Genomic DNA, 10,904 nt, shown 5'->3' with positions numbered 1-10,904 from the left:
AGAAACTCATTAAGCAACACCTCATCCCTTCTTGATAGTATTGGCTTTTCTTATGGACTCAATGTGATCTTGGATCACTAAAATGTAAAGTGAAGAGTCTTGAGCTTGAAGCTTGGGCCAATCCTTTGTCCTAAGCATCTTGAAGGAGTTCCCACATACTTTAGTCCATGCCACTCCATTGTTGAACTTATCTGAAACATACTAGATAAAGGTGTTAGTCCAACAAGAGATATGTTGACATTAATTACCAAAACCACCTAGGGAGCACTTGTGCTTTCAATCTCCCCCTTTTTGGTAATTGATGACAACATACATCAAAGCTTTAGATAAAGATATAAAGAATAGCAAGTAAAGCTTTGGAAAGACATGTAACAAGCATAGGCTCCCCCTATATGTATGCAATCATGTGAATATGGAATATAGAAGCATGTGAGAGCATAACCATGATAGAGCAGGCAATGTGTTACATGTATCTTGGCCATATGCATCAGAGCAAAGAATATTAAAGAGAATACCTTCATGCCCATGAGTCCTTCTTGCAAACAGTATGTACATCAGCAAGAATCTCCTCATACACATGATTGTGATGCATATACTTACCTTGTAGTCTTGAGTTGGCTTAGGATGGAATGAACCTGCGTAAACAAGGTTAGATAACACAGGTACATCTACTAGCCAGAGCAAATAGAAGAACCCACAAGAATACCAAGACTGGGATGACATGTAGAGAGTGAGTACTAAGTACCACATTGTATTAGACATGTCCCCAAGAGTAAAGATATTCAATGAATTTAAATGATTTCTTTCCCCTAGATGTCTTGCTCCCCCTGAATCTAGCATGGGATACTGGGAGAAGATAGAGAACAGAAAATCAGAGCTAAAAGATGTAAATGAACGTAGCTAATGCAAATAGGCACATATGAACATGCCTTTCCCTTCAAGAAGACATGTGACATCTCTCCTCTTGAACACCAAGCATCTGGGATCCTTGAGAAATACTTTCTACTTGAGTATTCTCTCCCCCTGGAGATCTCTTTCTCCCCCTGAGGAGGTGATCTCTCTAAGTGATAAGCTTTGATGTGATCTCTCTCTCCCCCTTTGACATCAATTTCCAAGAAGGGTTTGATCCTTGAGGCACAACACAAAGCATTTATAAAAATGTGATGCTTGTAGAGGACAAGATTCATTGAGTGGAGCTGGATCAGAAGAAACACATAATAAGTGGCAAACTATTTTTCCTGTTATGAAATCGGTGGCACCGAGTGGTATGCTTCGGTGATACCGAAAGGATTCGGTTGGGCCGAAAAAAACAAATCGGTGGAACCGAGTTCATCGCAGAGAAAACACTTGTCACCTCAGCTCACTAGACTAGTAAGATCTCACAAAGATTTGCAAGGAATTGGATGCAGAAAATGCAGAGCAAACAGAAAGAAATCTAGATGAAGTTTTTTTGAAAGGGGAAACAAATATGCATGAGACAAATGCAAAAACACAGAAAAGAACACAAGAGAACTTCATCTAGAGATGGTCGGCGACAAAGTCACCTATGTTAGAGTATATTGACTTAGGAGTCAAGTGAGATCACTTGATCGTAGGTCATACTCATCGTTTAAGCTCAAAATGAGGTTGCCATTTTTCGTTTAGGCATCTTGATGTATTCACATCTTGTCGAGTTGCTTTAGCTCATGACTTAGAGTAAAGCTTCTCTAAGATGGGATATCATACCTTGGTTGGTGGTGTTGTCCATGTAGTTGAATTCGTGTGGGTTGCTCAAGGTTGATGTAGCTCATCAAGAGTTGGGAGCACCACTTGGAATTTGAGTCCATCTACCTACATGGGTTAGTCCTTGCAAGGAAGAGCACTTGTGTATCCAAAAATGACAATCATGAAGCTCAACATAGAATTTTTCAAAGGATATGTTTGAATGGTTTCGTGCTTCCTTGTCTTCAAGCACCATAGTGTAGAAACTTGGTGATGTAGAGATTGCTCAAGATGTGAGTAGATTAGAATCTCATGGAATTTTGATTCAACCAAGTACCTACATGGGTTATATAACATGCAAGATGCAAATATTTCCAAGACATAAGATTTTCATCATAAGAGAAATATCAAGGATTAGTCATAAGCTCATGTCTTGCATTGTATCCAATGGAGTTTCTACTCCAAGTTTGAAGCATCAATGATGTTCAATTCTCCTCTTAACCTGCAAAACACTTTCTCATCAAGAGGTTTAGTGAATATATCCACTAATTGCTTTTCGGTGCGAACATGCTTAAGATTAATGTCACCCTTAGCAACATGATCTCGAATGAAATGATGACGAACTTCAATATGCTTAGTTCGAGAATGTTGTACGGGATTATGACCAATTTTAATAGCACTTTCATTGTCACAAAGCAATGGAACATGTTTCACATATATCCCATAATCTTTAAGAGTTTGGGTCATCCAAAGTAATTGAGCACAACATGAACCAGCGGCAATGTATTCCGCTTCGGCGGTGGATAAGGATACCGAGTTTTGTTTCTTGGAGGACCAAGACACAAGAGATCTACCAAGAAATTGACAAGTACCCGAAGTGGACTTTCTATCAACCTTGTCTCCGGCATAGTCCGAGTCGGAGTAGCCAACAAGATCGAAAGAGGCCCTCTTAGGATACCAAATGCCAAAATTTGGTGTATGGATTAAGTATCTCACTATCCTTTTCACGGCCTTAAGATGACATTCTTTAGGAGCAGCTTTATATCATGCACACATGCACACACTTAGCATGATATCGGGACGTGAAGCACATAGATATAACAATGAACCAATCATAGAGCGATAAACCTTTTGATCAATCGGTTCACTATCTTTGGTCAAATCAATATGTCCACTAGTAGGCATGGGTGTAGACATACCTTTGCATTCTTGCATATTGAACTTCTTGAATAAGTCCTTGGTGTACTTCATTTGAGAAACAAAGGTACCTTCCTTAGTTTGCTTGATTTGCAACCCAAGAAAGAATTTGAGTTCACTCATCATAGACATCTCAAACTTCTCCGACATTAACTTCCCAAACTTTTCACTAAAATGAGGGTTAGTTGAACCAAATATAATATCATCAACATAGATTTGGCACACACATAGTTCTCCATTAACCCTTTTAGTAAAAAGTGTGGAATCAATTTTCCCAATTTCAAAGCCTTTTTCAATAAGGAACTTGGTCAAGCATTTATACCACGCTCTAGGAGCTTGTTTAAGACCATAAAGAGCTTTGTGAAGTTTGTAAACATGATTGGGTTTCTTAGGATTGACAAAGCCGGGAGGTTGCTTAACATAAACTTCCTCCTCTATTTCACCATTTAGAAAAGCACTTTTAATGTCCATTTGGTACAAGGTGATGTCATGGTGATTAGCATAGGAAAGTAAGATGCGAATGGATTCAAGTCTAGCAACGGGAGCGTAAGTCTCACCATAGTCCATACCTTAGACTTGTGTGTAGACTTGGGCGACGAGACATGCTTTGTTGCGAACTACTTGTCCATCTTCATCTTGCTTGTTGCGAAACACCCATTTGGTACCGATGATGTTGTGGTTGTTGTCGGGCTTCTCAACCAATGTCCAAACTTGGTTCCTCTCAAAGTTGTGTAGCTCTTCATGCATAGCATTTATCCAATCCGGATCTTCCAATGCTTCTTCGACCTTCATAGGTTCAATGCTAGAGATGAAAGAATAGTTTTCACAAAAGTTAGCTAAACAAGTTTTAGAGCGAGTGATTCTCCCGGTTTGAATATCATTGTAGATTTGCTCGACGGGATGGTCTTTAGCAATTCTTGCTCGAACTCGTGAAAGCTTTTGCTTGGTTCTTGGTTGAACTTCTTCTTCATCTTGTTCTTCTTCTTGGCCTTCTTCATTGTTGGCGTTGTCGTTCTCTTGTCGTGGTGGAGAAGGAGGTTGTTGACGTTCATCTTGATGCACTTCCTCGTTTTCTTCATCTTGGTGTGTCCCACTTGTGGATGCTTCCGTATCAACTCTTGGTTCACCTTGTCGTGAAGTAGAAGCTTCCACTTGGACGGACGAGGTACTCTCCTTCACCTCCGTTGGACGGACCTTGCCAATAGACAAGTCTTGGATTGCTTCGAAGGATCTTTGTCTCCTACATCAATTGGCAATTGCTCTACTTGCGAGCCGTTAGATTCATCAAACTTCACATCTACCGTCTCTTCAACCTTTCGGTGAAATTGTTGTAGACACGGTAAGTGTGAGAGTTTGAGCCATAACCTAGTAGGAAACCTTCATGAGACTTAGGAGCAAATTTAGAACGACGATGCTTATCAAGAATGTAGCACTTTGAGCCGAATACTCGAAAGTATCCAACTTGGGGTTTGTTACCGGTGAGGAGCTCGTATGCCGTCTTGCCGAGTAGCTTGTGAAGATACAAGCGATTTGTTGCATGACAAGCTGTCTCAACCGCTTCTGCCCAAAAGTGCTTCGGTGTCTTGTACTCATCAAGCATTGTTCTCGCCATTTCGATGAGCGTCCGGTTCTTCCTCTCAACAACTCCATTTTGTTGAGGTGTGTACGTAGCCGAGAACTCGTGTGAAATCCCTTCTTCGTCAAGAAAGGTGTCCACATTTGCATTCTTGAACTCCGTTCCGTTGTCGCTGCGAACCTTCTTGATCTTCACTTCAAATTGATTTTGGGCCTTCCTAGCGAAGTTTTTGAAGATCTTTTGGACCTGCGATTTATCATCGAGAAAGAACACCCACGTAAATCTTGAAAAATCATCAACTATAACTAGACCAAAAGAATTTCCACCGAGACTCTTGTAAGAGTTGGGACCAAAAAGATCCATGTGAAGTAGCTCGAGTGGCCTCCTTGTGGTCATGATGTTCTTCACGGGATGCCTTCCTCCAACCTGTTTACCTGCTTGACAAGCACTGCAAAGTCTATCCTTATCAAATATGACATCGTTAACACCAAGGATATGATTTCCTTTAATAAGCTTGTCAAGGTTTCTCATGCCAACGTGACCTAGTCGTCTATGCCATAACCAACCTTTTGAGGATTTAGCAATGAAGCAAGTTTTAGGTTGAGCCTTTTTAGTGAAATCAACAATGTATAGATCACCTCTACGCACACCGGTAAAGACCATTTTATGATTATCTTGACGAAACACTTGGCAATCTACTTCAGTAAATAGGACATTGAAACCGAAACCAGCAAGTTTAGATACTGAAAGTAAGTTGTATCCAAGAGATTCAACGAGCATGACATTTTGTATGGAGCTATCATGTGATATGGCCACCTTACCGAGGCCAACCACCTTACCCTTTGAGTTGTCACCGAAAGTGACATACTTTCGAGGACTATCATTTTCAGCAAGCTCACGAAACATGTCTTTATCTCCGATCATGTGATCGGTACATCCACTATCAAGAACCCATTCCTTTCCTCCTGGCATATATCCCTGAAGATTTGCCATAAGACCAAAGTGTCTCATTGCATCATCAAGATCGAAGTCACTATCATCATCCTCATCATAGTATCCATGTTCAACATCGTCATGTGGTGGATCAAATCCTAGAGAGGGTAATTCGTTAGAGTGAGTTTGACAATGATCTTGCTTATGAATTTTTATAGCTTCGGAAATAATATCACTTATAATTCCAACATCTCCTTTGGCATGCATAAGGTTTGTAAGCTCAAATAGACAATCACCAAACATAGGATCACTACTGTTCATCTTACTCAAAGCAATAGACTTATGGAGAATTTCATCTAGATTTTTCAAGGAATAATTTGGAAAACGTTCCTCAAGAAATTTCCATATAGTGTAGGCACACTTAAGAGTAGGCAGACGTCCAATCAAGTTTCTAGGCAATCCTCTAATGATGAGTTCGGCAGTTCTAAGATTCCTAATCATGTGAATTGACTCATTAAGAGTAGGATGCATATGATTAACATGAGGTGCACAAGGGCTAGCAATGTACTTGTTCAAATGATATTGATTGAAAATTACAAGCATCTCATTTTTCCACTCATGAAAATACTCTCCATCAAGTATAGGCACTCTATGTCTAAGACTCCCCAAAGTAGACTCATCCATCTTCCTCCAATGGTGATTAAACCAAGGCAATGGAGACCAATGCTCTGATACCACTTGTAGGACCTTGAGAAGAGGTGTCTAGAGGGGGGGGGTGATTAGACACTAAGTATCAAAGTTGCAGTTTTTAACTTCTTTAAGTTTAAGTGGAGTTTAGGCACAAGTTTAACATTCACAATACATAGCAAGCAAGCATGCAAAGAGTATATGAGCAGCGGAAAGTAAAGTATGCAACTTGCAAGAATGTAAAGGGAAGGGTTTGGAGGATTCAAATGCAATTGGAGACACGGATGTTTTTGGCGTGGTCTGATAGGTGGTGCTATCGTACATCCACGTTGATGGAGACTTCAACCCACGAAGGGTAACGGTTGCGCGAGTCCACAGAGGGCTCCACCCACGAAGGGCCCACGAAGAAGCAACCTTGTCTATCCCACCATGGCCGTCGCCCACGAAGGACTTGCCTCACTAGCGGTAGATCTTCACGAAGTAGGAGATCTCCTTGCCCTTACAAACTCCTTGGTTCAACTCCACAATCTTGCCGGAGGCTCCCAAGTGACACCTAGCCAATCTAGGAGACACCACTCTGCAAGAAGTAATAAATGGTGCGTTGATGATGAACTCCTTGCTCTTGTGCTTCAAATGATACTCTCCCCAACACTCAACTCTCTCTCATGGGATTTGGATCTGGTGAAAAGAAGATTTGAGTGGAAAGCAACTTGGGAAAGGCTAGAGATCAAGATTCATATGGTAGGAATGGAATATCTTGGCCTCAACAATATGAGTAGGTAGTTCTCTCTCAGGGAATGTATGCTGGAAGTGTAGGCACGGTCTGATGGCTCTCTCCACGAATGAAGGGGAGGTGGAGGGGTATGTATAGCCTCCACACAAAATCTAACCGTTACACACAATTTACCAAACTTGATGGGACCGAATCAACAAACTCGGTCGGACCGATTTAGTAAACCTAGTGACCGTTAGGATTTTCGGTGGGACCAACATGCAACTCGGTAGGACCAATATGGTTAGGGTTAGGGCATAACGTAATCTCGGTGAGACCGATTACACAAACTCGGTGAGACCGATTTTGGTAATTAGCTAACCAGAGAGTTGGTCAGGCAAACTCGGTTGGACCAATTACACAAACTCAGTAGGACCGATTTTGGTAATGAGTCAACCAGGAAGTTTGCATTGTAATCTCGGTAGTACCGATTGCTCAAACTCGGTGAGACCGATTTTGGTAATGGACATACATAGAGAGATTACAATCCCATCTCGGTGAGACCGAGATCCCTATCGGTGAGACCGATTTGTCTAGGGTTTGTGGCAGTGGCTATGACATCTGAACTCGGTGGCGCCGGATAGAAAGAATCGGTATGGCCGAGTCTGACTTTTGGTTTAGGTCATATGTGTGGAAGTGGGAAAGTAGTTGAGGGTTTTGGAGCATATCACTAAGCATTGTGGAGCAAGAAACTCATTAAGCAACACCTCATCCCTTCTTGATAGTATTGGCTTTTCCTATAGACTCAATGTGATCTTGGATCACTAAAATGTAAAGTGGAGAGTCTTGAGCTTGAAGCTTGAGCCAATCCTTTGTCCTAAGCATCTTGAAGGAATTCCCACATCCTTTAATCCATGCCACTCCATTGTTGAACTTATCTGAAACATACTAGATAAAAGTGTTAGTCCAACAAGAGCACTTGTGCTTTTAGCGCCCCCCCCACCGCCCTCCAAACAATCCCCATAACTTGGCCCTTCGCGGTCTGGGGGCTGGATATGGTCGAACCTCTTAAAGGGGGAAGCCATAAGAAAAAATACTTATTGGTCATGGTGGACAAGTTCACCAAATGGATAGAAGCCAAACCAGTTAAAACGGCCGAATCCGGACCAGTGATAGACTTCATATCAGGGGTTGTACACCGTTACGGTGTCCCCCACAGCATCATCACTGACAATGGCTCAAACTTCACAGCCCATGAAGTGAAAACTTGGTGCGGAAACATGGGCATTAAGCTCGATTATGCCTTCGTCTATCATCCCCAAACAAACGGCCAGGTCGAATGTGCAAATGGTCTCATCATGAGCGGCATAAAACCCAGACTAGTGCGATCCTTGAAAGAATCGGACACGCACTGGGTCGAGGAGCTCGACTCCGTACTCTGGGGGCTGCGGACCATGCCGAATCGTACCACCGGATATACACCATTTTTATGGTGTACGGCGCAGAAGCAGTACTACCCTGCGACATAATCCATGACTCACCTCGCGTGCGCATGTACAAAGAGAAGGAAGCCGAGCTAGATCGGCAGGACAACTTAGATTCCCTGGAGGAGGAGCGCGACATCGCAAAAGCCCGTTTCGCATTCTATCAGCAGCAGGCTCGAAGGTATCAAAGCAGAGAAGTGCGGACCAAAACTTATAACGTTGGCAAACTCGTTCTACGCCTTCTGGAGAAGAAGAAGGACAAGCTCAAACCCAAGTGGGAGGGTCCCTTCATCATTGATAAAGTTCTCACTGGAGGAGCGTACCGTCTGCGCAATGCATACGATAACAGACTCGAGCCGAACCCATGGAACGCGGCCAGACTCTGGAGATTCTACGCCTAGTGCCGAACTCAGTGTTCGTCTCCTTACTCCCGCTCTTTCAATTATGTTCTCCCTTTTTTCCTTTCTTGCCCTTTTTACATTCTCCACACCAAGTATTAAATACAATGTGGATCTCGGATCACTCCGGCCGCACTATGTGTGCTGACCATACCTGGGGGCTTCCTATACGGAAGCTAAATATAATTACTTTTATGGCTTCCTGCCTACCACATATGCGTCCTTTTTCCATATGTGCCTTTTCTTCACCATTATATGCATCGATATGACTTAAGATTTGGCCATGCTGGGTTGCCTGGCTCTTGTGTTTATGCCCTACGTTCCCGTTAATTCGGCTAGGGCATAAGGGGAGCACCTCTGCGATTGTTACTGCCGGTTCAGCCGGATGTGTACCTCGGACTGGGTGAAGCCGAAAGCTAGCGTTCTTAAGGGAATATTCGGTCGGTGAACAAAAGATGTCTTCTTCGTTTATTACAACGTAAATCCCCAGATGTTTTGTATCCTGCGCTTCTGTTCGCAGTTCGGACATGCACATCGATGCATGCGTACCCAGGGAAAGGAACCCCTAACGGAACTATTCTCTCTGGAAGATGTTTCTTACTACCCATGTAATATAACATAACTAGTTGGGTACTTGTCTGTTCAAGCACTTATGACCCCTACGCCTGGTTTCCACGCATACCCCGGTTTTACATAACTAAGCGGGTATTCGGATACACCCCGGATTGTCGGGTCCGGGGGCTGAAGCGAAAAGGTTCGCCATGACAAATGATTTTTAATCCGGCTAGGGACTACATATGTCCATTGAATTACATAGTCACTTGGACTGGCTATATTCTTCCTCTATACCATCCAATAGGCTATCTAGCCTACAATCCTGTTGGGAATACTTTGCGGCTAATGCTACCTGGTCATACACCAGACTTACGGGAATCTCTTGCCCATCTGGCCCCACCGGTCTGACCTCGGCCATATGGTTCGGGTCAGCCTTGGCGTATCGCGTCTTCACCATGGCCCAGGCTTCCCTTGCACCTTGTCAGCAGGCTGATACCTTCCACACCCAGAAGCGCCGCTGTGCTCCTTTGAGCATATCCACGAGCTCCCCCATGCCTCCTGGCAGGGAAGCGGATGGCCACAAGGCCTAGGCAATACCCTGCATCACATGCCGAGCTCGTCCGTGCAGTTGTGAGAGATCTTGCAGCAAATCGCCTGTGGACCTGGGCATCTCCTCTTCAGGATGGCCCGTCAGCATACCTACAGACATAAACTCTTTTAATAGGCTTCCTCACCGAACTATACTGCGGTTTGTTTAAGCACTTACCATAAATGCCGTGACGAAGCCTCCTGTTCTCCTTCACGGAGTCCGCGAGCTGAGCTCGAACATCTGCTAATTCGACGCCCAACCGAATGTTGGCATCTTGGAGATTATTTTTCTCCTGCCTAACCCACGTAAGCACATGCTCGCCAGCCTTTAGCTGTCTTTGGAGATGTGACTCACTATCTTTTCCGGTGTCCGGATTCTCCCCGGGATGGTCTGTAGAATCTTCTGATTAGACTTACAAAGCAAGACGAAATACTAACTGGTATATGTCCTTGAAATTTCTCTATTGAGACAAGTGTTACCAGATGAGGCCTTCCGGGATTCCTCTAGCTTGGCATCCATGGCCCTCAGCTGGGTCTTGCACTCCTCTAGCTTTTGAGACAAATAGGTATTCTTCTCTACAAGAACTTGTGCATACAATGATCCTTAAATTAGTTGTTCCAACTGTTTCAAGTCTTAGGGGCTACTGATATACATGCTTATCAAATTTTCTTACCCGTATATCTTTTGCATACTGGTCCGTCGCTCGGGCGAGTCCATCTTGGGCAGCTCGGATGTACGCATCTCCTGAATTGATGGCACTGAATGCCTCTTCGGAAAAGACACCATTGCGATGTATGGCCCGTCGGCGCCGGTGATTCAGGATGCTCTCTACTTTGGAATTTGTGGCGGAGAGCCTATCTGCATCCTCTGTCGGAGGACAATTCGGCATCGGCCCCGCATTGTGCTCCTCCCTTGAAGCCGGTTCTGGAATCCGGCTGGTGGAGGTGTGACTGGCAGGATCTCCAGATATAGTCCGGTGACTACTCTTTCTGCCAGGACATGATGGACGCTGTTACATTCAAACATGATAATCATAGAGCAGATTTTAACTATACCTCTGCGATGGCGTTTC

The sequence above is a fragment of the Triticum aestivum genome, chromosome 2B (genome assembly GCF_018294505.1).
Source record: "Triticum aestivum cultivar Chinese Spring chromosome 2B, IWGSC CS RefSeq v2.1, whole genome shotgun sequence".
NCBI lineage: Eukaryota > Viridiplantae > Streptophyta > Magnoliopsida > Poales > Poaceae > Triticum > Triticum aestivum.
Note: the sequence above shows the minus strand (reverse complement) of the source record.